We start from the raw sequence: 26,370 nt of genomic DNA, 5'->3' as shown, positions 1-26,370 counted from the left end.
TGTAAATAGCAATTTTCTGAGTTGTGCTCATTTGAAAATCTCTTTTGTTCTTTTATTCTCACGATTGGAATCTGGAATTCTGGGTTCTTAGTTCTTTTCCTTGCAAAGTTAGAAGTACTTGCTCTTCTTTCTCTCTGACTTCTGGGTGGCCTCTGAGAAGAGTTTTGACCCATCTGATTCGCCTTCCTTCACAGTCTCATCCACAGGTGTCATTTTCTCCAGGATCACTAATTAGCAGCATGACCTTGAGCCAGCAACTCATTTCTTTGTCAGTCTGTTCATCTCTGAAATGGGTGTAACAACAATACAAGTGTTAAGAGGAATTAACACGTGAAGAATTAACACGTGGAAGTGCTTAGAACTGGACTTGATCTGCAGTAGAGGGATTATTGTTAGGATTTTTCAAATAAATAAGTAGCCTTTGACCTGGTCCTGGGAGGTGGCAGCTGGAGCTGCCATTGCATCACAGGTCCCTCACAAGGCGCTTCTGAACCCAGTGTTGTGTGAATGAACCCCACAGAGGCCTAGCCCCACAGAAAGCCACTTCTCCACCGCAGCCTCAGCTTGCCATCTGCAGTTACTGAGGATTCAGTAAGACCAGAGTCCGGTCTTGAGATGGCCCGGTTTGCTCACCTCTTGATTCTAAGTACTGAGCACCGAGTGTGTGCCCTGCGCTGCGACAGGCACTGGGACAGCTGTGCGGCCCACTTCCTGTGGTCTTGGGCCCGGCGCTCACCCGGCATCATTAGTTCATTGGAGAGACTAGAGAACCAAGAGTGGTCTAAAGAAGTACTACGAATCAGTGTCCTGGGGCCCCCGGGTAAGCGAGCAGGACTCGGTCCCCGGGGGCTGGGACTGGCATTGCCAACCCTGCAGCGCAACTCCTGCCGCTGGCGCCAGGGGGCGCCGGCGCCCCACGAGAGGCTTTGCCTGCGGGGCTCCCGGGAGCGGGCAGAAGCGCCGGGACGACACGGTGAGGGCGGCGGTCCCCGCCTGGTCCCGCCCTGTCCCGCCCTGACGTTCCCCGCCACTCGGGAGCTGCAAAGCCCGCCGCGTCACTGTCAGCGGCGGGCTAGGGGCGGGCGGGAGGCTCTGGCGGTGCCACCTGGCGCTCGACGCGGGACTCCGGCCCGGGAAGCCGGGTGCGTCGCCGGGTCCCGGCGGGACGAGCTCCGATTCCCGCGCCCCCAGCGCGGAGCCGCGTCCTCGCTCCAGTCGCCCCAAGTCCGAGGTCCAGCCGCCCCGGGCCGCGCGGGCCGCCAGGTCCCAGCCCGGGTCCCCTCTGCGCCCCGGAAGGGCTGGGGAGCCCGCGGCCCTGGGGGCGGAGGCGCGGCCGGGGCACGGTGACCAGGCCGGTGTCCCCGCCGCCTCTAAACTTAGCCGCGGTGACGCGCGGCCCGGCCATCGCGGCGGGGCCGGGGACGCAGGGGGCCCGAGCGGAGGGGGGCGGCGCGGCTCCGCGAGCCTCTATTTATAGCGCCCCGCGCCCGAAATAGCGCGGAGCCGAGCGGCCGGTATGACGCGGGAGCCGCCAGGGGCTGACTCACCCGGGCCCAAGCGGAGGCCCCCGGATGGGGACAGTGGAGGCGACTGGACCCGACCCTGCGCCCTCCTGGACGCCTTTTTTTTTTTTTTTTTTTTTGCTGGGACATCCTAAGTGAATAGGACGCGGGTGGATATGCTGTGAAACCGAAGGACTGCAGCATGAGACAGTGAGGTTGGCTCAGAGGTGGGACTTTCACCAAAGAGCCCAGAGTTGAGGAAGTCTTTAAACAACAACAACAAAAAAGAGTGGTTGGGAAAGAAAGAAGTTAAACCAGAGATGCACCCCTGTTTCTCACTAACTGACTTGAGGCGCTTTGGAGGGAGAGGACCCTGGGCATTCCAGAGCATGTCTCCTCTATTCCTCATGACTCTGCATGCTGTTCCCACTCTAAACTGCCTTTCCCTACCTTCTCAGCCTTTGAGAACTCATACACCCTTGAGGACCAGGAGCTGAAGGCAGTCCCTCACAAATAAAAAATCCACCTGGGAGCCCCAGGAGGGCTGAGCCAGGATCACCATGTCATCACCATGTCCCTAGCACAGCACAGGACAGGCCTCAGGAGGAATTAATTAACTACATGCATAAAAAGTGTTAGTAAGAGTGCACGCCTGTCATCCCAGCCATTTAAGAGGCCGAGACAGGAGGATCCGGAGTTCAAAGCCAGCCTTAGCAACTTGGGGAGCTTAGCAACTCAGTGAGACCCTGCCTCTAAATAAAATACAAATACAAAACATGCCCATTGGTTGGGTGCCCCTGAGTTCAAGCCCCAGTACAAAAAAAAAAGGAAGAAGAAGGTGGTCTCTCCAGAAGGTCAAACAGCAGGTGTGTATTGTGCACTAGAGTGCCCCACGATTCCGAATCCTCCCAGTGTTAGAAGAAGCCAAGATTCAGAAACTGAGTGAGGGTCCCAGCTACCTGCCCGCAGTCAGGACTGACTCTTATGCTGAGGTCACCCAGCCCCAGAGGCATTCAGTTGGTGGGGTGGGGTGATTCTCAAAGTGCAGCACAAGAACCCTTCCCCTGTGAGGTCACCGTTATTATCATAAGCCAGGTGCAGTGTGCACACCTGTAATCCCATTGACTCTGGAGGCCGAGGCAGGAGGATCACAAGTTGAAGGTCAGCTTGGGCAACTTAACAGGATCCTGTCTCAAAAAAAAAAAAAAAAATTTAAAAAGAGCCCAGTGTGGTGGCGCAGGCCTGTAATCCCAGTGGCTTAGAAGGCTGAGGCAGGAGGATGGAAAGTTCAAAGCCAGCCTCAGCAACCGCCAGGCGCTAAGCAACTCAATGAGACCCTGTCTCTAAATAAAATACAAAAAAGGGCTGGGGATGTGGCTCAGTGGTTAAGACTCCCTGGGTCCAATCCCCAGTACTAAAAAAAAAAAAAAGAAAAAGAAAGAAAGAAAAGAAAAACAAATTAAAAAGGGCCAGGAATGCAGCGCAGTGGTAGAGCACCCTGGATTCAATCCCCAGTATGAAAAATAAAAGCATGTAAACATATAGATATAAACACATATTTGCATATATAATACATATGCGTATGTATGCAGACAACAACTTTCTCACTAATTTTTGAAAAGATGGTAATTTTTTCATTAAAATATGTTACATTACAGGAGAGTTTATTTTTAAACAAATCAATACATATTCCTTAAATTGCTTAGTTTTATTTTCTTTTTTTTTTCTTTAAAGAGAGAAGTTTTTTAATATTTATTTTTTAGTTTTCGGCAGACACAACATCCTTGTTTGTATGTGGTGCTGAGGATCGAACCCAGGTCACACGCATGCCAGGCGAGCGCGCTACCGCTTGAGCCACATCCCCAGCCCTAGTTTTATTTTCTAAATGCAATAAATACTGATAGCTATCACCTACATCAACAAAAACTCTTCAGGGTCCTTTGGTAAGACCATAGGGAGGCCAGGCACAGTGGCCCACACCTGTAATCCCAGCAGCTCAGGAGGCTGAGGCAGGAGGATGGAAAGTTCAAAGCCAGCCTCAGCAACTTAGGGAGACTCTGTCTCAAAAACATAATAGGGCGGGGATGTGGCTCAGGGGTTGAGCACCCCGGGTTTACCCACACACACACACCAAAAAGAGAAAAAGAACATAAGGCAGCTGTGATCAAAAAGTTTAGGAATCTCTAAAAAAAATCATCACACGAACCTGGTATCACAAGGACAAGAGCGTGGGGGTGCTGTTTGAACAGGGGTGGGGGGCCAGAGGGGGCTCCTTTGTGTAAGGAGGAGTTAGGAAGAGACTCAACAGGTAACTGGAAATCTGCTGGAGCACTTCCAAGGCAGGAGAAGCCACGTGTGCAAAAGCCCTGGGGTAGGAAATCCTTCAGTGAGTTTGAAGAAGGTCTCTGTGGCAGGAGCAGAGGAAGCAAGGGTGACAGTAGTGACAAATGAGGCTTCACAATTCAGGGACAGACAGACCATGCAGGGCCTTGAGGTTGTGGCAGAGTGGACTGTAGAGAGAGCAAGGATGGAGCAGAAAGCCCAAGGAAAGGACAAGGTGACAGGCGTCAGGAAGGGGCTTGGGCTTGGGGGTCCTGGTGGACTAGCAGCCTCTTGAGCCAGCACAGCAGTCTTGGGAAGAAGCTTGCGAATTTCCGCTGAGCACCATAGGGTTGGAGGAATCTTGGAGGCAACCCAGGGGTAACGTCAAGTACGCAGGAGCAGGCTCAGGGCTCAAGATCAAAATCAGAGTCACCATTGTACTAGCAAGCGGCACTTTTCTCATTTCCTGACTCCTTATACTTTTTAGCTGATTCATGATATTGAATAATGTCGACTAATCCTCTAACAGGCAGCCTGGGCAAATTCTTATCCTAAGATACTTTGTAGATTCTCAGGTTTTTCTTAAAAATGGTCTAAAAGGCAGTTTTACCACCCACCTTCCAATCTTCACATCCGTTTATTTTTCTTGTCTTAGAGAATTTGCAAAGACTTCCAGTCTTATGTTAAAATGTTAATTGAGGGGCTGGGGATGTGGCTCAAGCGGTAGCGCGCTCGCCTGGCATGCGTGCGGCCTGGGTTCGATCCTCAGCACCACATACAAACAAGGATGTTGTGTCCGCCGAAAACTAAAATAAATAAATAAATATTATTTAAAAAAAATATTTAAAAAAAAGTTAATTGAGCCTCAATTAGTCTACAACACAACTTTCTGGGATGAGTTATCTGGTTATATACATTTTATAGAGAGGAAACCAAGGAACAGAGAGGTTAGGTTTTTGTTCAAGGATATACAATGTAAGCAACCAAATCAGGACTCCACTCAAAGCTTTTTTTTTTTTTTTTTTCTTTCTTTCTTTTTTTTTTGGTACCAGGGATTGAACCCAGGGGCACTTAACCACTGAGCCACATCCCCAGCCTTTTTTTATATTTTATTTTGAGACAGGGTCTCACTGAATTCCTTAGGGCCTAAGTTGCTGAGGCTGGCTTTGAACTTTCCATCCTCCTGCCTCAGCCTCCTGAGTCACTGGGATTACAGGTGTGTGTCGCCACACCCGGCTCACATGTGGTTCTTGAGACCTTGAAATGTGACTGGTTCAAAATGAGAGACACTGAGAGTTTAGATCCACATTGGATTTTAAATATTTAGCACAAGAAACACATGTAAAAAAAAAAAATCCCCTTAATAATGTAATCCCAGCAACTCAGGAGGCTGCAGCAGGAGGATCCTGACTTCAAAGCAGTCTCAGCAAAGGTGAGGCACTAAGCAACTCAGTGAGACCCTGTCCCTAAATAAAATACAAAATAGGGCTGGGGACGAGGCTCAGTGGTCGAGTGCCCCTGTGTTCAATCTCCAGTACCAAAAAAAGAAAGAAAGAATAATAATAATAGCTGAGAGTGCCATTAAACTAAAATTTTTCTTCAGAGCTAAGAAACAAGAGCGTGAAGAGAAAGTCTGCAGAATGGGAGAAAATCTTGGCCACCTGCTCCTCCAATAGGGGATTAATATCCAGAATCTATGGAGGACTCAAAAAACTCAACACCAAAGACATAATAATAACCCAATCAATAAATTGAAAAAAAACCCAACTAAACAGAAACTTCTCAAAAGAGGAAACACAAATGGCCAACAAACACGTGAAAAAGTGTTCAACATCTCTAGCAACCAGGGGAGTGCAGAGCAAAACTAGACCAAGATTCCACCTCCCTCCAAATGGCAAGGATCAAGAATACTAATGATGATGCATGCCTGGGAGGTCAGGGCAAGTCCTCTCGCACACTGTTGGTGGGACTGTAGGCTCTACAGGATTCTGGAAAGCAGTATGGGATTCCTGAAAAAACTAGGGATGGAGTCACCACAGGACCCAGTTACCCCACTCCTTGGCATTTTTCCAAAAGATCTGAACTCAGCACACTGCAGTGACACGGCCACCCTGATGTTCACAGCAGCACAACTCACAATAGCTAAACTACGGCATCAACCCAGACGCCCGTCAGTGGATGGATGGATGAAGAGACTGTGGTGTGTGTATATGGTGGGGTTCTACTCAGCCACAAAGAAAGAATAAAATCATGGCGGTTGCTGGTAAATGGATGGAAATGGAGACTACCATGCTACGTGAAATAAGTCAATCACAAAAAACAAAGGCCGAATGTTTTCTCTCATATGTGGAAGCTAGAGTAAAATATAGGAAGGGGGCAGGATGGGAAAACATGAGGAATCAACCAATCTAAATCAATAGATGAGCAGAAGGAAGTCTGGCAGAGGAAAAGGAAGGGGAGAGGGAGGGAGGAGGGTAAGGAAAAGAGAAGGATCATGAACTGAGATGATTTTCAAGCATGCATGAGTTTGTTGGGCTGAACCCAACTACTATGAAGAACTATAAAGCTAAGCTCCAATTAAAAAAAAAAAAAGACAACTTGCTCGGCTGGGGCTGTAGCTCAGGGGCCGAGCACTCGCCTCGCATGAGTGAAGCACTGGGTTCGATCCTCAGCACCACGTAAAAAGAAATAAAGGCATTCTGTCCATCCATGAGTACAAAAATTTTTAAAAATAAAAAATACTTCCTCATAGTACATGTTGAAATATTAGTATTTTGGTTTTATCCAGTTAAATATAATACAACAAGATCATTCCCACCTGTCCTTTTTTCTTTAATATTTGTTTTTAAAATAAAACCACACTTGTTCACTGGGCAAGGTGACATAGACTTGTAGTCCCAGCTACTCAGGAAGTTGAGGCAGGTGGATTACAAATTCAAGGTCAGCTCTGGACACTTGGGGAGACTGCGTCTCAAAAAAGAAAGAAAGAAAAGGAAAGAAAAGATATTTAGAGACAGGGTCTCACTGAGTTGCTTAGGGCCTTGCTGAGTTGCTGAGGCTGGCTTTGAACTTACAATCCAATTGCCTCAGCGTCTGAGTGCTGGGATCACAGGTATGCACCAATATACTCCACCCTGTCTCAAAATTTAAATAAATAAATAAAAAGTAGAATGAAAGCCAGGCTCGGTGATGCACACCTGTAATCCCAGCAACTCAAGAGGCTGAGGCGGGAGGATCACTTGAGCCCAGAAGTTCACGGTCAACCTGGGCAACACAATAAGACCCCCCACCTCCAAAAATCAATAAATGCAATTGTACTTGTGGCCCGAACTCTATTTCTCATGGAGAGCACTGGCTCGCAAGATTTGTGTTCTTCATTTGGGAGGACATGGGGTACTAGGGGGCCATTTGTGAATTCACAGATGTACTGGGAGCTTCTGGAACAATGTAGACACAAGTGTATGCAGGCAGAGTGACTGATGCTCAGGTCAAATGCAACCTGTGCAGGATGCTCTGCAGTCCCTAACTCCTCCACACCTGGAGAAGAAGCTACTTAACTGAGGAAGACCACAGTGTCACAGCCAGGACTCTGTGGCCACCCTGGATATGGGGTTTAATTTTTTATTCAGACAGTGCAAACACGTGCCTCTACGCTAAGAGCACGGGTGCAGCTCAGTGGTAGAGCATTTGTCCTTCTTGCATGAGGCCCTGGGTTCCATCCCCAGCACCACAAATAACAAAAGCAAACAAACTCACAATGCTGAGATGGACAATCTCCCCAGCCAGAAGATCCAGGCTGCGGGAGGTACTGAGTTCCAGTGCTCCCCCCACCTACAGGTGCACTGATGAGCCCTGCTGACTCGGACCTTCATTCTTCATCTAGGAACGGAAGTGTTTGTTCCTGTTCTCAGGGCGTTAGGGGAACTGAATGGGGTCATCTGTGCTGAGGGCTTGTGCATGGTCCACCAGGGAACAAGCCCCACTCAACAGGGCCCGGTGTGTGGGGCTGGAGTGGGGGGATGGTTGTTGTTTGTTTATTTGTTTTTGTGTGTGCCTGGGATTAAACCCAGGGGCACTTAATCACTGAACCAGTCCTTTTTATGCTTTATTTAGAGACAGGGTCTTTTATTTTTAGATGTTGATGGACCTTTATTTTATTCATTTATCTATATGCAGTGCCGAGAATCAAACCCGTTGCCTCACACATGCTAGGCAAGGGCTCTTCCACTGACCCACACCCCAGCCCCTAGAGACAAGGTCTTGCTAAATTGCTTAGCACCTCCTTAAATTGCTGAGGCTGGCTTTGAGCTGGGATCCTCTGCCTCAGCCTCCTGGGCCACTGGGATTACAGTTGCTCACCAACCCAGGCTCTGCAGGGTTCTTGAAGGGGGCCATGTTGAGCTGAGCCTTGAAAAGTGAGGAAGTGCCCAGTAGGTGGGAGAGAACAGGAAAAGTCCAGGGTTCAGACGCAGAGGCGCACTTGGGAAAGGCACACAGTTTGGAAATGGTTTCAGGGCAGAGTTGACGGTGTTGGTGTGGAGAGAGGGTGGAGGGAGAGAGGTAGGATCAAAGAAGGTGGCCGCATTCAGGCCACTTAGGGTCCTGTGAGTCAAGGAATGGAGCACTAGGGAGCCACAGCAGGCTCTGAGTAGGAGAGGGACCTGAAGGGGTGGGTCTGCAATTTAGCAAGTTCCCACTGGACAGGAGTGGGCAGGATTGGGGAGGGAGACCAGGAAGGAGGCTGGGAAGGGTGAGGTGGGATGGGGGGACACATGAAATCCTTAAATGTCAGAATGGAGATGAGTGATGAGCTGTGGAAGACCAGAGGCAGAAAGAGGCCCAGGCCTCCAGTCTAGGTGATGGCAGGGTGGTGCCTGAACTGGGAATCGTGGGGTGGGGCAAAGGCACAGGTGTTTTGGGAGCAGTTGACGTCAGGGTGAAACTCTGTGTGACTCCCAGGGGGAGGCATTCAGGATATGGTTAGACCCAGGGTCCAGGTGCAGCCAGACGCCACATGCTCAGGTGGGGCTGGGGTCCTGACCAGGAGAGGTGGAGGGTGTGCTGGGACACCTTCACTGCAGTGGACCAAATGATTATGTCCCCCAGGTTCATGTGATGCTCTTGGAGGCGGAGGCCTTTGGAAGGTGGCCAAATCTTGAGGGTGGGGCCCCCACAAATGGGATTAGTGCCCTCATAAAACGAACCACAGATAGCTCTCATGCCACCACACAGAGGTGGTCACCAGAGGGCTTATGCAGTCCCCACACCTCCCCTTGCTTTCTTCCTGTGTCCTGACTGAAAAATCACAGAAAGCCTTGACCTCTGTGACCTTCCATCAGCTGGTTTTTCCCAGAACCAGTGTCCCCAGCAGAAGCCTGGAACATTCCCAGGTGCTGATAAGGGTGTTGATGTTGTTGCCTCAAAAACACTGAAAGAAACTGGCCCTGACCTGAGCCAGAGCCTCAGGCCCTCATGTCAGTCAGCCCTGAGCCCTGGCTGTGGACACATTCACCCACCCAGAGCCTCTGGCTCTCAATGTCCATCACCAGGACCCGCTGCAGGCCACTCTGCAAGTCCCCTAAGAAAAGCTTTGGACGATTCACCCTGTGCTTTAGCCTGTCTTTGAAATCCTAATGAGTCCCATTTCAGGGTGGTGGGGGCATTCCCTGGTGGGAGGTCCCCTGCCACCATTTGGGTAGAGACTCCAGCCTTAGCTCCTATGGGTGAGACAAGGGCAGACCTTGACCCGGATGCACTCTCCCCGTGCTGGTCCCCGTGAGGAGACTGTAGCCTCTGAACTGGAGCGAGGAATTCCTGTCATTTTGAAGCCATCCCATCTATGGTACTTGGTTGCAGCCGACCAAGCTCAGAGCTCAGGTTCTCAGGCAAGAGGACACCTGGGCACATGGAGATGCCTGCTCCTGAAAGAGCCCAGATGCATGCCCACAGGAGACCTGAAAAGTCCCAATCAGCAGGGTCACTGTCTCAGGGCACAACCTTGCATACCCAAGGAGCAGGGGTAGTAAGGAGTGTCAGGACCACTGTTTTTTGTTTTTTGTTTTTTCCTGTAGTGGTGTATGGATGGCATGGCTTTGTTTTATTTATTTATTTTTATGTGGTGTTGAGGATGGAACCCAGTGCCTCACACATGCTAGGCAAGCGCTCTACCACTGAGCTACACAGCCCCAGAACCAGTTCTTGTGGATCATGGAGAGGGACAGTGAATTAATCAGGGATCTCTCAGCCTCAGATGCAAACTAGTTTAGGAAAATGTATTGACTCTCCAAAGTAGTACTGGGTGTGGTGGCCCATGCCTGTAATCCCAGCCAATCAGGAGGCTGAGATAGAAGGATTGCAAATTTGAGGCCAGCCCCAGCAATTTTGGAGGCCCTAAGCAACTTAGACCCTGTCTCAAAATTAAAAAAAAAAAAATGGAAAGGGCTGAGCAAGTAGTTCAGTGGTAAAACATCCCTGGATTAAATCCCCAGTACAATAAATAAATAAAATAGTAACCAGCTTCAGTCACAGCTGGATCCAGGGTCCCACCTGATGATATGAAGTTACTGTCCCTATTTCTCAGTACATTTTTCCCACCTGGGCAGGCTCTCCTTCAGATAGCAAAGATGGTCTCAGAAGCTCTAGGCTCACAACCCACCTTCTTGGCAATCCAAGAGGTCTCCTGCCTAATGGTCCCACAGCCATCATTAACTGGGCACTGTTGGGTCACTTGCCCAACCCTGATCCAATCACTGTGGTCAGAGGGCGGACAAACCAGAACGCACTGATTGGTTGGGCCTGGGTCACATAGCCTTCCCTGGACAGGGAAAATGGGGAGTCCCAGGACAACCAGGTGAGCTGAAGTTTAGAATGGGGGAGTTTCCCAAAGGACAGACTGGATGGTATTGGCAGAGGGTTGGAAATGTCACAGGCACCAGTGCAGGTAGGAGATGAGAGAGACGGGGAAACAGTTTCCTCATGGGCTAGGGGTTCTGGGAACGCGGTAAGGGTCAGCATCCAACGGAACATGCCACGGAGGCAATTCCCATGGCTAGGCGCTGAGTAGGTGCTGAACAGACGGCAGCCATTATTCTTTAAATGCCCATCAACATCTAATAAAAATGAGTGGCGTCTATATGCTGGGAGAGAGGTAATGCGCTCACAGGCACAGGAGGGGACCAAAGTGTAGGGAAGAGCGGCGGGTGGGAGCTCATCTACATTCTGCAAGCTCAGCCCCAAGCTGATCCCTCTCCAGGCTCCTACCTCCAGGAGCACGAGATGGACTGGGGCGTCACCAGGCCAGGCAAGCGCTCTGCACTGAGCCGCAGTCCGTCCTTCCCCTTTATTTTAATGTCATCTTATTTTACTTGCTCTACGGTGCTTAAAACAATCTGAAGTCATAGTGATTTACTTTCTGCCCCTGCCCTGGGCAGTGGAACATCTGCCCCATGAGCGCGGGGATCTTGGTCTTGTTCACTACTTGCTCTTGACCCCACAGCACGGAGCCACACACCAGCAGGCCCTTGACAAATATATCTCGAATGACTGGACAAATATTACCAATAAAGCCAAATAGTGCCCGGTCACACGTCTGTAATCTCTGCGGCTCAGGAGGCTGAGGCAGGAGGATCGCAAGTTCTCGGTCAATCTAGGCAACTTGTCCGCACCCGGAACCAAACAAAAAAAATGAGTAAATAAAAGGGCTGGGGCTGCAGCTCAGTGGTAGGGCAGCCCTGGGTCCCACCTCAACGGCACTAAAAAACAAACTGCCCAGTTTTCTGAGAGCTCCCCACTCCGGGGGGCATCCAAGCTCACGCGGAATGATCGTCCCTTGCAAGGCATTCGAATTAATTCACCCGCAAGTTCCCGTGGGGCGCGCGGGGCCCCGCTCCTGCCCGCTGTCCCCGCGGGCGCCGCCAGGGGGCGCAGCGCCACCGCCACCGCCACAGCCACAGCGCGCAGCCGGCGCCGAGCCGACGCGTCCCGAAGTCCCTGGAATGTTCCGCGCGGCGCGGCGGCGGCCAGGCTCGGGCTCCAGGGAGCGAGCGGCGTGCGCGGCGCGGGCGGCAGGGCGGCGGACCCGCCTGGAGCGGGAACTCAGGCGCGCCCCCGGCCGCGGGGCTCGCGTGGGGCGCGCACGGCCTCGGGAGCCCGCGCGGCGCAGCGTCCATTTTTACCCCAGCGCCGCTAAAAATAGTCGCTGCGCCGGGAGCGGAGCCCGAAATAGCGGCCCCCAGATAAGGCAGGACGACTCAGCGCTTCCGGGGAGCGGAAGGGAGGCCGCGGAGGGGGAGCGGTGCTGTCCCCAGCGCGCCCCCACTCCATCCCGCGGCCACGCTCGCTTCCAGCTGCGACCCCAGCCCCCCGCCGCCCGCCAGCCTGGCCGTGTCCCTGGTCCTGTGCCCCCGCCTCAGCCTCACCTCCATCTTCATCCCAGACCATAACTCCCCTTCCCCCGCCGATCCTAATTTTCATTCTCAATCCCTGGCCCTCAACTATGTCCCCAGATGGTATCCCCATCCCCCACCGACCCTACTCCTGGCCCTGTTCTCTTTCCCACCCGTGTCACCAATCTCCTGCTCCCCATCCCAGTCCTCAAACCCAACTTCCCTGGGGGTGGAAGGTCACAGGAAGTCTGAGCGCGTGGGGCTGGGGTGGGGATGGGATGCTCTAGTGAGGGTCTGACTTCTTGGTTTGTTTCTACAGAGAGCAGCTAGGCTTAGGTTTGGGTATGGGGACTTGTCGCAGGATCTGGGTAAAGTGTGCCCTCGCATCAGGGTTCATCCTGTGTGACCAGAGTTGGGGCTTAGGCTGGAGGATAGATGCAGGTTTTTTGTGGCTGAGTTTAGGATCTTTGTGTCACCAGAGTCAGGGCTCAGCCTGAGACCCAGTGCTTTGGTGACCATTCCTAATTCCACTAAGATTCTAACCTCCCTTCCAAGTCAGTGATTGGACACAACAGCTCTAGGCATTGGGGACAAGACAGAACCCTGCCAGATCTCCCAGGCATTAAACCCCGGGAGACCCTTCCTCTACCAAATCCTGTGACTTTCAGTGCCCATGAGTGCCTATGCAGGAGTCAGGCCTAAGGATCTATGCTGCAGTTTCCACCTGTCACTGCCACTTCAGGTCTCTGAAAGAGAACTGCCCTGCCCTGTAGGGCCCAGGAAGGGGGCTATACCAGACAGATGTTAGCTCAATGACAATTTAGGCCCAACAGCTTGGCAATGGATGGGAGGCAGCTTCAAGGGGTGATAAGGTCCCTGTCCCTGGGGGACACCAAGCTTTAGCCAGGTGTCCAATTGCTGTGCTGTCTGGATGGGGAGACACACACACACACACACACACACACACACACAGGCCAGGCAGAAGGATAGGGCCAGAGTATCCTGTAAGGCTAGAGGAATCATGTCGTTAGGATCAGGAATTACAAGGTGGACCAGACCATACGGGGCCTGGTGGGTCAGAGTGAGGAGGCCCTAGCAGCCCTGGGGAGCCAGGGCGAGGTGTGAGCAGGGCAGGTCTGCTTCAGTAAGACTCCTGGTTGCCAGTGGAGGTAGACTGAGCAGAGGGGCCTGAACCTTAGTGGGAGTGGGGAGTGTGGGAGGCGGGAAGGAGAAGGGAGCAGGGTTGTTATTTTTGTTTGGCTGGTTTTTGTTCTTATTGTGCTGAGGATCAACCCAGGGTTTCCATGTGCTGGGAAACCCTCTGTCACTGAGCTATAGCCCCAGAAGGAGGCGGCAGATTTGAGAGACTGTCAGGAGGCAAGAAGGGCCAGAAGTGGCTAAGTGGCTGGGGAGAGGAGACACGCTGGAATGAGGGCCAGGTCCTACCCAGATGGAGGGTGGTTAGTGGGATCCTCTCAGATGAGGTCTGGAGGGAGCTAGTGTGAGTGGAAGGGCTCCAGGCTAGTTTCAAAGTCAGTCCAGAGATGGTCATTTTTAAATTTCTATTTTTGTTTGTTTACTTTTGGGGGAGAGGGGTAAGGGGCATCGAACCCAGGGGCGCTTAACCACTGAGTCACATCCCCAGCCCTTTTTTGTATTTTATTTAGAGACAGGGTCTCACTGAGTTTCTTAGCGTCTGGCCATTGCTGAGGCTGGCTTTGAACTTTCAATCCTCCTGCCTCAGCCTCTTAGCTGCTGGGATTACAGGTGTGTGCCACTGCACCCAGTAATTTGTTTACTTAATTCTTACATAACATTTGTATATATCAATGAGGTACAATGTGATGGTTCAGTTCATGTATCTATTGGGTAGTGATCAAATAAGAGTAACTAGCATGTCCACCACCTTAAATTATTTATTTATTTATTTATTTATTTATTTATTTTTAATTTTTAATATTTATTTTTCAGTTTTCGGCAGACACAACATCTTTGTTTGTATGTGGTGCTGAGGATCGAACCCGGGCCGCACGCATGCCAGGCGAGCGCGCTACCGCTTGAGCCACATCCCCAGCCCTTATTATTTATTTATGGTATCTACTTTTTAATTTATTAAAATATCTTTGCTTTATTTATTTATTTATGTGGTGCTGAGGATTGAACCCAGTGCCTCACATATGTGAGGCAAGCCCTCAACCACTGAGCTACAACCCCAGACCCTACTTTTTAATTTTTTAATTTTTATTTTATGTTATTTTTTGGTACTGGGAAATGAACCCAGGGGTGCTTAATCACTGGGCCACCTCCCCAGCCCTTTTTATTTTTTATTTTGAGAAAGGATCTCAGTTGCTTAGGGTTTTGCTAAGTTGCTGAGGATGGCCTCAAACTGTGGTCCTCCTGCCTCGGCCTCCTGAATCACTGGGTTTACAGGCATGCTCCACCAAGCCTAGCATGGTACCTGCTCTTTACTGTTTTAACAAATGCAAAAGGATGTACCTTGAAAAAGTACATTTCACCAGGTGACATGGCACATACCTGTAATCTCAGCAACTCTGGAGGCCAATGCAGGAGGATTGCAAATTTGAGGCCAGCTTCAGCAACTTAGCAAGATACTATCTCAAAATAAAATAATAAAAAGGACCAGGGATATAGCTCAGTGATAGAGTGCCTCTAAGTTCCATCCTCCAACAGGAAAATAAATAAATTTCCCTCCTCCCTCTGATCCTAGCTTCCCATGGTAACTCTTTCTTATGTGTGGCCAATAGGATTGATTTTGCTCTCACAAGGTCACCCACCTGTGCTAAGTCCCTCATAGAAGTGAACCCACTGGAGTCACCATCCCTGTGTGTGCCAGACACCGATGTCATGCCTATTTTAGAAAGGGGGACATGGGTTTGGAGAGGCACAGGTCTGTGTCCTTCCCAGAGGCTGACTCTGAAGGTTTCTCAAAACTGGAGACATGGATGAGATCAGAAAGGCCAGGGCAGATGCCAAGGGCCTGGGGAGAGGAGTGAGGGTTCCAGGAGGGCTGGCTGGAGGAGGAGCGATGGTGGCTGGGAAGGCCCTTCAGCCCCTTCTGAAGGAGGGTCCGGATAGAAGTAGATCACTCCCTCTGGGAGGTTAAGGTACCATCAGCAGCAGGGCAATGCCCCCTCAAAAGGCCCCCAGAGGTGTTTATGGGAGAATGAGGATGCTTGATGACATCGCAGGGACACACCTCGGTGACAGCACAGCCAGCTGTGTATGACGTCTGAGTGATTCTCCAACAGGCTGTTACGACCAGCATCTCTAGTCATGCCCTGTGGGGGGGGATGAGAATGAGAGGAAGTGCGGGGGGTGGGGACTGAAGTCACGCAGAGAATAGGGACTGTGGAGCTGAAGGACGCGTTCTGTCCTGTGCACTAAGGAGGAAGGCTGCAAGGAGGTGCGGCTGGGACCAATCACAGTTTGGAAAGGAGTCATCCCAGGGACTTTAGGGATCCAGGACTCCAGTTTTCACCAAACTCCTTCCCCTTTCCTGAAACTGACCCCTCACCTCGACAGTAACCGGGACAGAACAGGTGCTCAGTGCATCATTGTTAAATGAACAAATCAAATGAAAGGAGTCAGCACTCTCTGGGACTCAGTTTACCCTCGTGGCTAAAAGCCGCGGTAACTGGGCTTCTCCAACCGGGGCGTCGCTAAGCCTACCAGCCTCCCACCCCGGTCTCAAATCCAAACCTCCTTACTCAATCAGGAGGCGAAGGAGCAAGAAAACGAGTTCGCGCCTCGGGTGGACCCGCCCCTCGTGACGTCACGAGACGCTCCGGGATCCCGACCCAGGCCCCGCCCTCGGGATGGGGGGTCGGGAGGAACCCGAGAGTCCGACTCCAGGCCCTTCCCTGGGAGCAGGCGTGCCTGGCAAGGTTACATAACCCGTCGCGCGTCCCCAGGGACGTCGCCGGACGTCCTGGCCAAGCCGGGGACAATGGGCGGGGAGGGCCCCTCCCGCTCCTCCCGCCAGGAGTCTGGCAGTGGCGAGCCTCCCGGCTCTGATTCACCCCTGTTTCCGGCGGGTTTCGGCCTTCTCAGGGATCTTTGTCCCCCTAAACTCCACCCGACCTCCCCGCACTTCCTACAATACTTTCCCGACCCCGCACCTATTTGTCCTCTACACCCGCACCCCCCCCAAGGTGTTCAAGGCCTCCCAAACTCCTTGCCCTTACCTACACCCCCACTTGTGATTCCCTAAACTTCCAGTTTCCCACACCCTTCCTTCGCTCACCCACCCTGGGTCTCTCTTCCGCTCCCTCAAACTATCCCCACTACTCTGTCCCTGTCCTTCCAACCCCTTCTCGTGGCTCCGCGCATATTCCCCCTGGGATCGCTCGGTCTTCACCAAACCCTTTCCTGAAACTGACCCCTAATCATCTTTCTCGTCCCCGAATCCGAGCCTCCCAGCCCTCTTTCGTGTCCCGGAAATTTGTCCCATACCCCTACCTCGTTCCCCAGTCCCTTTCCTCCCCTTCCCCAACGTGGCTCCCCAGGGCCCCTCCTTGGCCCCGGGCTGCCCGCGCCCCTCCCGGCTGGCTCCCACGACGGGCGCCGGTTCCCATGCAGCTCTCCCGGCGGTGGCCCAGAGACCCAGTTTGCAGAGGCAAAACACCGGTCTCCAGGCAACAGGCCCCGCCCCGCCCCGGGGCTGCGCGCTGCGAGCCCGGCCGCGCGGGGGCAGGGCAGACTGCACAGCCGCCGGCCCGGGACAGCCAGCGGAGCCTAGCAGAGCACAGACCCCCCCACCCTCTACCGCGGCCTTCGCCTCCAGAGGCCTGGAGCACACAGAGACCCCCAGCACCCAGGCGGCAACTCGAAAACAGACAGGACCCCGGAGCCCCAAACTTGGGGACGCACGTGGAGACTTTGGCCACCGGGAGCTGTTCAGAGGCACAGAAATAAGGAGAGACCACAATCAACAATGGAGCAAGGATGGGCCCCAGAAATGAACAGAGGTGGTGCGATTAAAGATAGGCACCCTCAGACCCGCAGGGACGCCCCTGGTGACGGGATAATCTATCTCTGATCTCCAGGGCTTTCGCACTCTGTCCCAGGGACTTCCCCTCTCCGACTCTCAGTTTCATTTCTATAAAATTGGGGACATTAATACGCAGCACTTAGCAAATAGGACTGTTGTGACGATTTAGTGAATTATCAGACCTAGAGCTGGTAGCACCACTCCTGGCACATACTATTCTTCATTCATTCAAATAGATACTGCATCTGCTGTATGCCAGGCACTGGCAAGCACAGTGGGCAAGACAAGGATCTCTGTCCCTAGGGGCACTTACTCTTTGGGAGTGGGGAGGGGGACTACCTACACACAAATATACAATAAATAACTATGAAAAAGCAAATCATATAGTACTCTGGATAGTAAGAAATGCTGGGGATGCAGAGAGGGAGGGTTGAGGGCTGTCACTGTAAATGAGGTGGTCAGGCAAGGCCTAAGTGAGATATTTGAGCAAAGACCGGAAGCTGGTGAGGAAGAGGCCATACTGATATCTGGGCTGAGCATCCTGATCAGAAGGAACAGCAAGTGCAAAGACCTTAAAGTGGGAACATGTCTGGTGGGCTGGAGGAACAGGAGGAAGGAGGCCAGTGTGGCATAGAGAACAAGGGATGGGTTGTGACAGCAGATGAGGTCAGAGAGATTAAGGGACCACTGTGCGTGGTGTGAGGAGGCCTTTGACTTTTACTGAGTTCGGAACCCTGGGAACAAAAGAGGGGCATGAGCTGATATGGATTCCAACAGGATCCCTCTGGCTGTATGGGGAATAGACTTCTGAGGACAGGGCGGAGGCAGGAGGCAGCCACAATGGTCCTGGTGAGAGGTGACCAGGACTAGGGCGTAGTAGGAATCTGAGTCGGGAGGTGTTTGAACTTGGAGCTGCAGAGTTGGCCAACAAGCACATTTCTGGCAAGCCCTCAGCAGATGGCAACAGTTACCATTATGTTAGTCACCATCCCCATAGAAGTCATTACTTTCCCCATTTTCAGATGCAGAAACTGAGACCCAAGGAGGTCATTCAGCTTGCCCAAGAACTCCAGGCTCCGTAGGACTGCAAAGATAGACAAGTCCAAGTTCACACATCCAGACATAACATCCTCAGTGCCTTCAGCTAGCCCAACCCTCTACTTGCCTGTGTGGGTCCAAGGACTCCTGGGGCAGTACCCTCATCAGCCACACCCAGCAGGGTGTTGTCTGGACCCAACAGGGAGAATGCTGCCTGACTGGTGCTCAGTTGTCAGGTAGTTACCCATGCTGGGCCAGGACACTGGCTTAGGGGCAGGCAGTCACATGCCTAGAGGGTGCACCCAGAACCTCCCACCCTGGCATCTGCTTCCCACACCAAATCACAGCATTAGTCCTGGCACACCCCTGTGTTGCCTGCAGAGACCTGTTAAGCAGTGTCACACCTGCCCACGGAGATGTGGCCCTCTGCTCTTGAGGGTGAATTTTCAGGAGGTATGCAGAAGACACAAAATTTTTATCTATCAATTTACCCCCCTTATCTCTCTCTCCTTCTCTATCTCTCTCCCTTTTGACTCTATCTCTGCCTCTTTGTCTCTGATCCCACCTCAACCCCCGCTCTATCTCCTTCCCTCCTCCACACTCAGGATCCTCTGCCTGTAGGGGAATGACTTTATCCATGGCCGCGTAGCTCCCTAGAGGCTCACCTATTATGTGGCATCAGAACTTGGCATTGGAACAAGTGTGTGAAGGCCCCAGGTCATCAATTCCAGCTTGCTGCTCAGAATCACCCAGGAAGTATCTCTCTCACATATCAACCCTTGGCCTCTTTCTTTGAAATTCTCACCCACAGCTTGTCAATGTGGGATCAGAGAAATCCACTTTTACAATGTCCTTTGGGTGATCAGGACCCCTGCCCACCTGCACTATTGCTCCATGTACTTTTGCAGATAGGGAAAAGCAGAGGCCCAGAGAATAGAGGGCCCACCGCAAGATCACAGAGCAGTCACTCACAAGGGGACCTGTGCTGCTCAGCTCCTCCTTAGACTCTCTCTGGGAACAAATCAGTGGAAAGTTAAATAACAAAATAAGATAGAAGGGGGATAGAATGGGATTCAGGGGGGTAGAAGTAAACAGTGACAGAGACAGAGATGGTGAGAGACACATCAGAGAGACAGGAGTCAGAAAGTTGCAGAGAGATGAGACCCATTAAGTCAGAGACTGAGAAAGACAAAAAACTACATAGGGGTCTGGAGAAACCCCCCCCTCCAGCATAGGTATACATTCTTTTGAATGAGACAGTATACACGTGGCCCATGCCTCACAGGCCCTCCTTCCTAGAAGCAGTCAGTGGTTGGGCAATCTCAGGCTTACTCAAGCCAGGTCCCCTCCCCGGGCCTGCTATGTAGGATGCACATTAAATTCATTTATATAACCTGCCCTCTGTGCAGAATCTAGGAGTTTTACATAACATAGCGCCATGAGTCATGCCATAGACATGGGGCACTGACCTGACACGCCCAATGACAGGGGACCCCCCTGCCCAGGACCGTTACCCTTGAGTGACTCTAAGAAATGTGAGGGATTCCCAGGTTTCATTGAGAAGTAAATAGAGAATAAGAGAGGGCAAGGTACTTGCTTGGGGTCACTCAGCCAGGATTTAACAGGACAAGGATTCCAACTGCATCTGCCAGGATCCTTTAATGCACATCTTTACCAAGTGGAGAAAATAATTAAAAAAAAAATCACTAATAGGCAACACCCCCATTATTGATTGCACAGTGCTCCATTAGTATTTAACAACCACTTCATTTATTCCAAAATTAATTAAGCCTATTATGTACAGAGCACTTACTATGTAGTGCCTCAGACTTTCATAAAGTCACAATTCTGGAGGTGTGTCATGTTTTCAGTCCCTCTTCAGGAAGGAAAGCGACTCATAGGAAGTCACAGGTCAAGGTCACAAAGCGGATATTCAAATCCAGTTTTCTCTATCCGTATATCTCTGCCACCTACTCCCATGCACATCTGCCCACACGAGTACCTGTTCACTCTGGCAATCAGTATCACACTAACAACACCTCACACCCTTTAGTTGAAATAACAACAGCTCTCGCCTCGTGTTCTTTCTCTGCCTCGAAGTGTCTAAACCAGCCTCCGAATCCACTCAGCTTCCCGATGCCTGGAAGGAACCCTCTTCTCTCCCTGAAAAGCTGGGTCTCCCAGAGCCACTAGTCAAGTGCACCTGCCCCTTTAAGAACGCGAACAGTCGGCCGGCGTTGCCGGGCAACGCTGCGGCGGTTGCCAGGCAACGTCAACAAACCACCCAGCGGCCGCCGTCTCCCCGCGCTCCCCCCCCCTCGCCCGCGCAGACGCGGTGACGCGACCGACTGTGGAACGCCGTCGCCTAGCGACGTAAGGGTTGTTTGTCCCCGGCCGCCGGCGCGGCCGCACCGCTCGCAGCCAGGACGGGCCGGGGCGGACGACGGGCCGACCGGAGCCCGGGAGGGGGAGGCTGCGGTGGTGGGAGCGGGGGAGAACCGGGCCCCCAAATTGCGGGTTTCCCTGTAGACAGCCGCCGTCTGCTTCGCCCGCTCCGCCCGTCCGCCCCGGGACCGCCTCCGTGTGGGTGTCTGTCCGTCTGCGCCCCCTCCTCCTCGGCACGTCTGTCTGTCCAGCGCCTCCCGCGCGGTGACCGTCTCGTTCCCCCTAAATAATAACAACCCAAAGAGGGACAAACCACCTCTCCGGCCTGCCGCTTTGGCCTCAGCCTCCAAGGTCTCCGGGAGCACTATAGCCATTAGGGTCCCAATCCATGGAGAAGGATGCACGGGACCCACCTGTCGCGGGCACTCAGCCGCGGAGCGCTCTCTCCAGTCTTTCCCGGTCCCCTCACTGGTCCTTGCCTGCTCTCCCAGCCTCTCTCAGCAGGCAGTCAGCTCTCAGTCATGCCGTCCCCTGTCCGGGAAGCTGTCCACAGCACAAGGTCCTAATAACTCATCCCCAACACACACCCCCAGCAAGCCCCATCCAGCAGCTTCATGTGACCAGGGCTGGGCCGAATCTCAGCACAGAGAAGTTGGGTGTGTGATAGTGAGAATGGATGTGACCGTAGGTGAATGTGGGATGGGGACCTCACCTACATCTGGGGTCCCTGAGGCATCCACTGAGTGACAGTAACTGCCCCCACTGAGCCAGCAGTTTCCTGCATGTGCTTTTGTGTCTCAGGATGTGTGGACATTAGCAGCCCTACTGGCTGTGTAGATGTGTGTGTGTGTGTGTGTGTGTGTGTGTACAGTTGTAGTGAGTCTTTGCACGTGGGCATTTTTGTGAAACAATGAGTGTGTAAGGATATCTATGGTTTTACCTCATGCTGTGCATTTCTGGCACTCTGTGTATGTCTCTGCACTGTGTGCAACTGTTGGGGGCCCGCTTTTGTGTGCACACAATCCCCACGGTTCCCTCCCCAGCATCTATCACAATTTCTAATTATGAATTAAGGTCTCATGTGTCCATGTCCAGTGAACCCCCCTGTGCACTGTGAGTGGTTCTCCCAGTAGACTGTTGGGAGTAAATTCACACAGAAAGTATTTAGAAAGTGCTTGGCACAAAACAAACACCTACAAGATCCCATCAGTCTTTGCCATCAGTATTGAGTGCCCTTGAACGCATATGTTCAGAACCTGCGGCTAGCTTTGTGGTTCTCCATTAGCCAGTACCAAATTCTGACTGTCAGTTCTCTTCTATATGATAGGCATGTTCATGGAGCAACTCTAGGGGCAGCAGTGACCAAATGAAGCTGTGTCTGGAAGTCTTGACCCCAGAGTAAGAGAGCAGTGAGCACTCAGCACCCACAAGGCCCAGTTCTGATCATCACTGTGGGGTGCACTTGCTGGGGAAGGCAGATAAGGATTAGGGTGGAATTTGGGGAGGTGGGATAAAGGTTCAGATCACCCAATGGGACTGGGAATGTGGAAGGTCAAAGAGACTAGAAAGTGCACCTGCTGAAGCAGGTTGTTTGAAAGGTAGACTCCAGAAGGGACTTCCTCTGAGGACTGTTTGGGAACCAAGAATCTGGAGCTGTTTGGAAAGTTTGGTGGAGGAACTGAAACCAGTCTGAATCTTGCAAATTGGAGGAAATACCAATAGCAATAAAATGAAGGCATAAAGTGTAGACTCTTCTGGGGGGGGCAGGGTGGGTGCTGATTAAATGTTTGTCCCCTTGCCCAGGGCTGCATTGAGCCCTGGGTCTCATATTCACCAGGCCAGGGCTCTACCTTTGTGCTCCACCCCCAGCCCCTGGTTAGGTCTGAATGATTGATTGAATGAATGAATGAATGAGTGAATGAATGTCATCCGCAGCCACTGGGAGGACCACCACAGTCCGGGCCTGGGGGAGGGTGGGGCACGCTTGGCCAGGGCTGTTGCTGGGCCCTAGTCTCTGAGACCCCTCAGGCCGGCCCAGCCCTGCAGTTCCCACAGCTCTGGGTCGCGGAGGGTGTGGAGGGGGCCAGGAAGGGAGTGTCGCGGCGGCCGGTAGCAGCCTGCTGGAGAGCTGCCCAGAGTGTCTGCCGAGGAGAGGGCAGCTCCCAGCCTGAATCACCTCGGAGAAACCCCGGCCGCATACCTGGCCGCTGACATCATTTCGGCCAGGGCACCCCTGGTGGCCTAGACAAGCGGACTGAATCACAGACAGAATTCAGCCACCCTGGGCGCAGGCACGTGGCCGGCTGTGACCCCCAGGACACCCCCGCGTGGCCGTCTGGCTGCGGGGGCTCGCGGGCCGCAGGAGGGTCAGTGAGGGGGCATGGGGCCTGAGTCAGGGACAGGGTGGCTCAAGCCAGAGACCACCCAGCCGCAGGCATCCCCGTGGAGCAGGAAGAGAAAGTTAAGGGAGGAAGGCGGTGGGGAGGCCCCGGCCAGTGAGGAGGAAGCACGGGCGGGCGTGACAGAGAGACTGTGGCTTGTGGGCAGGGGCTGGGTGACCTGCGGAGGGGCTGTGGGATGGGGTCTGGGTGTTTGCGCAGAGAATGGAAAACTTATAAGAGAGAAATGGAATTGGCAGAGGACGCAGCACCGCGCACGTAGGTGACCCAGTGTAGGGAGGCCCGGCCTCCACCCACCCAGGCTCTGGAGCGCCACGACACACAGTCTATAGGTCGGGCAAGTCCCAAGCCCCCAGTTTCCTTAACAGTTAGTAGCACTAAAAATAATCACTGTTATGCTTACTAATCATAATATCTGATTATATCATTATGATTATTAATAACTCTGTGGATCATACTTTCTGCAAGGCACTGTCTTGGGCACTTGACATGTCCTTGGGGATGTCGTTCAGTGGGAGAGCACTTGCTTAGCACACTTACTTAGGCAAGGGTTCCATCCCCTGCAACACCAAAAAAAAAAAAAAAATTTGCTGGGAGCTGGGTGCTATTTTCCTCACTGTAGAGATGGCTGAACCGTGGCTCAGAGAAGTTGAATCACTTGTCCAGTGTCACACAGCTTGTGCCCTCCTTCTGCTATTATTGGGAGGGTTAAACAAGAATACAGCGGACCTGTAGTGTAGTGTACCTGATGTAGTGCCTGGTACAAGGTTAATTTTTTTGATTGACTCTGTTCTCATTATTAATTGTCATATAATTTTCATTAAGTCCAGATGGAAAGAATTCCAAAACACCTTCACCACTGTGCTCTGGTCCTATTTTTTAGCTCCCATAGTCCTTCCTCTGTTTTATTGTTTTTTAAACTAAGATTGAGCCTGGGATGCTTAATCACTGAGCCACATCCATAGCAATTTTTATTTATTATTTTTTTTTATTTTGAGACGGGGTCTTGCTAAGTTGCTTAGAACCTGCCTAAATTGCTGAGGCTTGGTCTGAACTTGTGATCATCCTGCCTCAGCCTCCTGAGCCACTGGGGTTTCAGGCATGTGCCACCACACTGGTTGCTATCTCTTTGGACTTACATGTTCATAGTTGGGAGAAAGTGCTTCCCGGGGATGACCTCCTCACCCAGAGATCAGAATTAGGCAATGGTTGCCTAGCCTCACCCCCACCAGGAAGTCCTCCAGGCTTGCTCTAGCCTCACTTAGCACTCCCACCAGCCAATGCCCGGAGTGGCTGCAGCCAGTGATCACACCATCTGCATCTGGGTTGGTGCAGCTCTCTGGGCATGTCTGCCCTGCCCTGCCTGTGTATCCACGTGTGGAACTGTGTGCGTGGTTGTGTGTGGAAGAGAGGCTGAGCCATGGTGGAAGCCAGGTGTGTGATTCAGAGTATCCCAGGGCCTGGGGGTGCCTACCTCTGTAGGGTTTATGGCACAGAGCAAGTCAGAGGGCGTTTAGGGGCTCTTAGTAATCCTGTGACTGGGCCTCTGCACAAGTGTCTTGTGGGAAGCCTGCAGAAACTCTGTGTGTCTGCAGCTCTGAGGTGTCACTCGGTGTGTGTGGACAGGTAGAGGTATGTGGATTGGGGTTTGAACACCTCTGAGTGCATGCACAGTGTGTGTTTAATGTGTGTGTGTGATACCTGTGTGCACAACCATTTGGGTGTCTACACTCTTCTTACACCTCGAAATGTCCTGTGCCTGGGCACAGTCCATATCTGTAAGTTGGTACCCGTGGGCACCTTCCATTTCCATGGTTTGGACTCTGTAAACCAAACCCCCTTCCTCCCATCCAGCCAGGAAGACCCTGGACTCCAGCTCAGCTCCTCGTGGGGCGCCGCGGATGGTTCCACCTGGACTCAGCCCCCTGCTGGCACCTGCTCAGCGACATCTTCCCCTGTCAATCAGAGCAACGGCAAAGCAAGAGAGGCCCGGGAGGTTCCATGGAGACGCCTGTCAGGGCGTCTGAGTAGGTACACGAACGGTCAGGGTTCACTGACTCCTCAAATACTTCTTAAGCACCCACAGCATTCCCTGCACTAGGCTGGGAGCAGGCAGGGACCAGGTCAGTGTCAGTCCAGCTCGTACAGGGCTCGCCGTCCAGGTCTGTCTCTGGTTATGACCCCCAAGGAGCTGTGAGCGGGCGTCTGGGAAGAGGGGTCCTGAGCCAGCAGGATCAGGAGGGCTTCCTGGAGGGCGGGCTGGAGGAGCAGAGAGCCAGAGGAGGCAGAGGACGGACGGGCACCCTGGGAAGAGGCCAAAGACCAGGGCGACTGGCAGACTGGCGCGGGAAGTGGAGCAGGAGACATGAAGCTGGGCGGCCGGCACCTGCGGCTCTCGCCAGGCTTCCTGGGCTGCCGTGAGGAGTCCAAATGCAGAATGATGGGCTACTGGAGGGTCCACCTAGGAGTCCCCAATCAGGGCCTGAAGCTCCACCAACACCCGCTCCGGGAGGCTTCCAGGCCCAGGGGAGCTGCCCAGCCAGCACCATCCTCTATTGGACCCTGGGCCCTGAGGAGGCTGTAGGTAGGAAATCGGCCCAGGGGCCCTCAGAGGGGGCAGGCAGGGCATAGAAGACAGGCCACACATGCATGCCTGGGCACATGGCTCTTCTCATGCCCCAGAAAGGTCCACAGTCTTGCTCCCCACAAGAGGGGCCCTGTCGCAAAGCTTGAGCACTGCAGGGGCTTGGGGAAGATGACCACTCCAGATCTCCAGGTGATTCATGATGGCACGAGGAGTCGTGAAGTGCTGCCCCCAGGCTTGATGTCCCTGTGCCTCTGTACAAAGAGGATGACAATAAGCTACTCATGGGGCCAGCGTGGGGTCAAGCCCCACAGGGATCCTGCCTCTCCGCTCACTCAAGTCTTCCTTCTCCTGGAAACTTCCTAGGACTGAGCCCGTGGAGTTGAACTTGACTTTTCTGCTTCTCACTCTGGAGAGCAGGTGTGTATGCTGTGGTGTGTGCATGCGCGTGGGCTTTTGAGTGATGCTGTGTGTTAAGTCTTCAGAGCTGCCTTTTCCCTTGGACATGGCACAGTGCCTAGGGCCCAGACCGACATAAGTGGCCCACAAAAATGGATGAGGTTCACATGTGTAAAAATCAGAACGAGCTGGGTGCAGTGGCAACTCAGGAGGCTGAAACAGGAGGACTGCAAGTTCAAGGCCAACCTCAGCAACTTAGTGAGACCCTAGGCAACTTAGCGAGATCCTGTCTCAGAATAAAAAATTAAAAGGGATGGAGTTGTGGCTCAGTGGTAAAGCACTCCTG

The 26,370-nt window shown here is 52.6% G+C and overlaps 1 long non-coding RNA gene across 2 annotated transcripts; it reads right to left on the bottom strand.

The window, feature by feature from the left end:
- Positions 1-27: 27 nt before the first annotated feature.
- LOC124100205 (uncharacterized) lies at positions 28-21,215 on the bottom strand. 2 transcript variants are annotated; one of them, XR_009227909.1, is made up of 2 exons: positions 21,056-21,215; positions 28-284 (listed from the first exon to the last, which is right to left on the bottom strand). It is a non-coding gene; the product is annotated as an uncharacterized LOC124100205 (long non-coding RNA). The 2 variants fall into 2 exon arrangements; XR_006854191.1 differs by lacking the exon at positions 21,056-21,215 and adding an exon at positions 634-1,044.
- Positions 21,216-26,370: the final 5,155 nt, after the last annotated feature.

The sequence above is a fragment of the Marmota monax genome, unplaced genomic scaffold, assembly GCF_021218885.2.
Source record: "Marmota monax isolate L192 unplaced genomic scaffold, Marmota_monax_Labrador192_F-V1.1 WCK01_AAM20220418_F8-fsc00149, whole genome shotgun sequence".
Lineage (NCBI taxonomy): Eukaryota > Metazoa > Chordata > Mammalia > Rodentia > Sciuridae > Marmota > Marmota monax.
The sequence above is the reverse complement of the archived record's forward strand: the minus strand, read 5'-3'. Positions and strand labels throughout refer to the sequence as shown.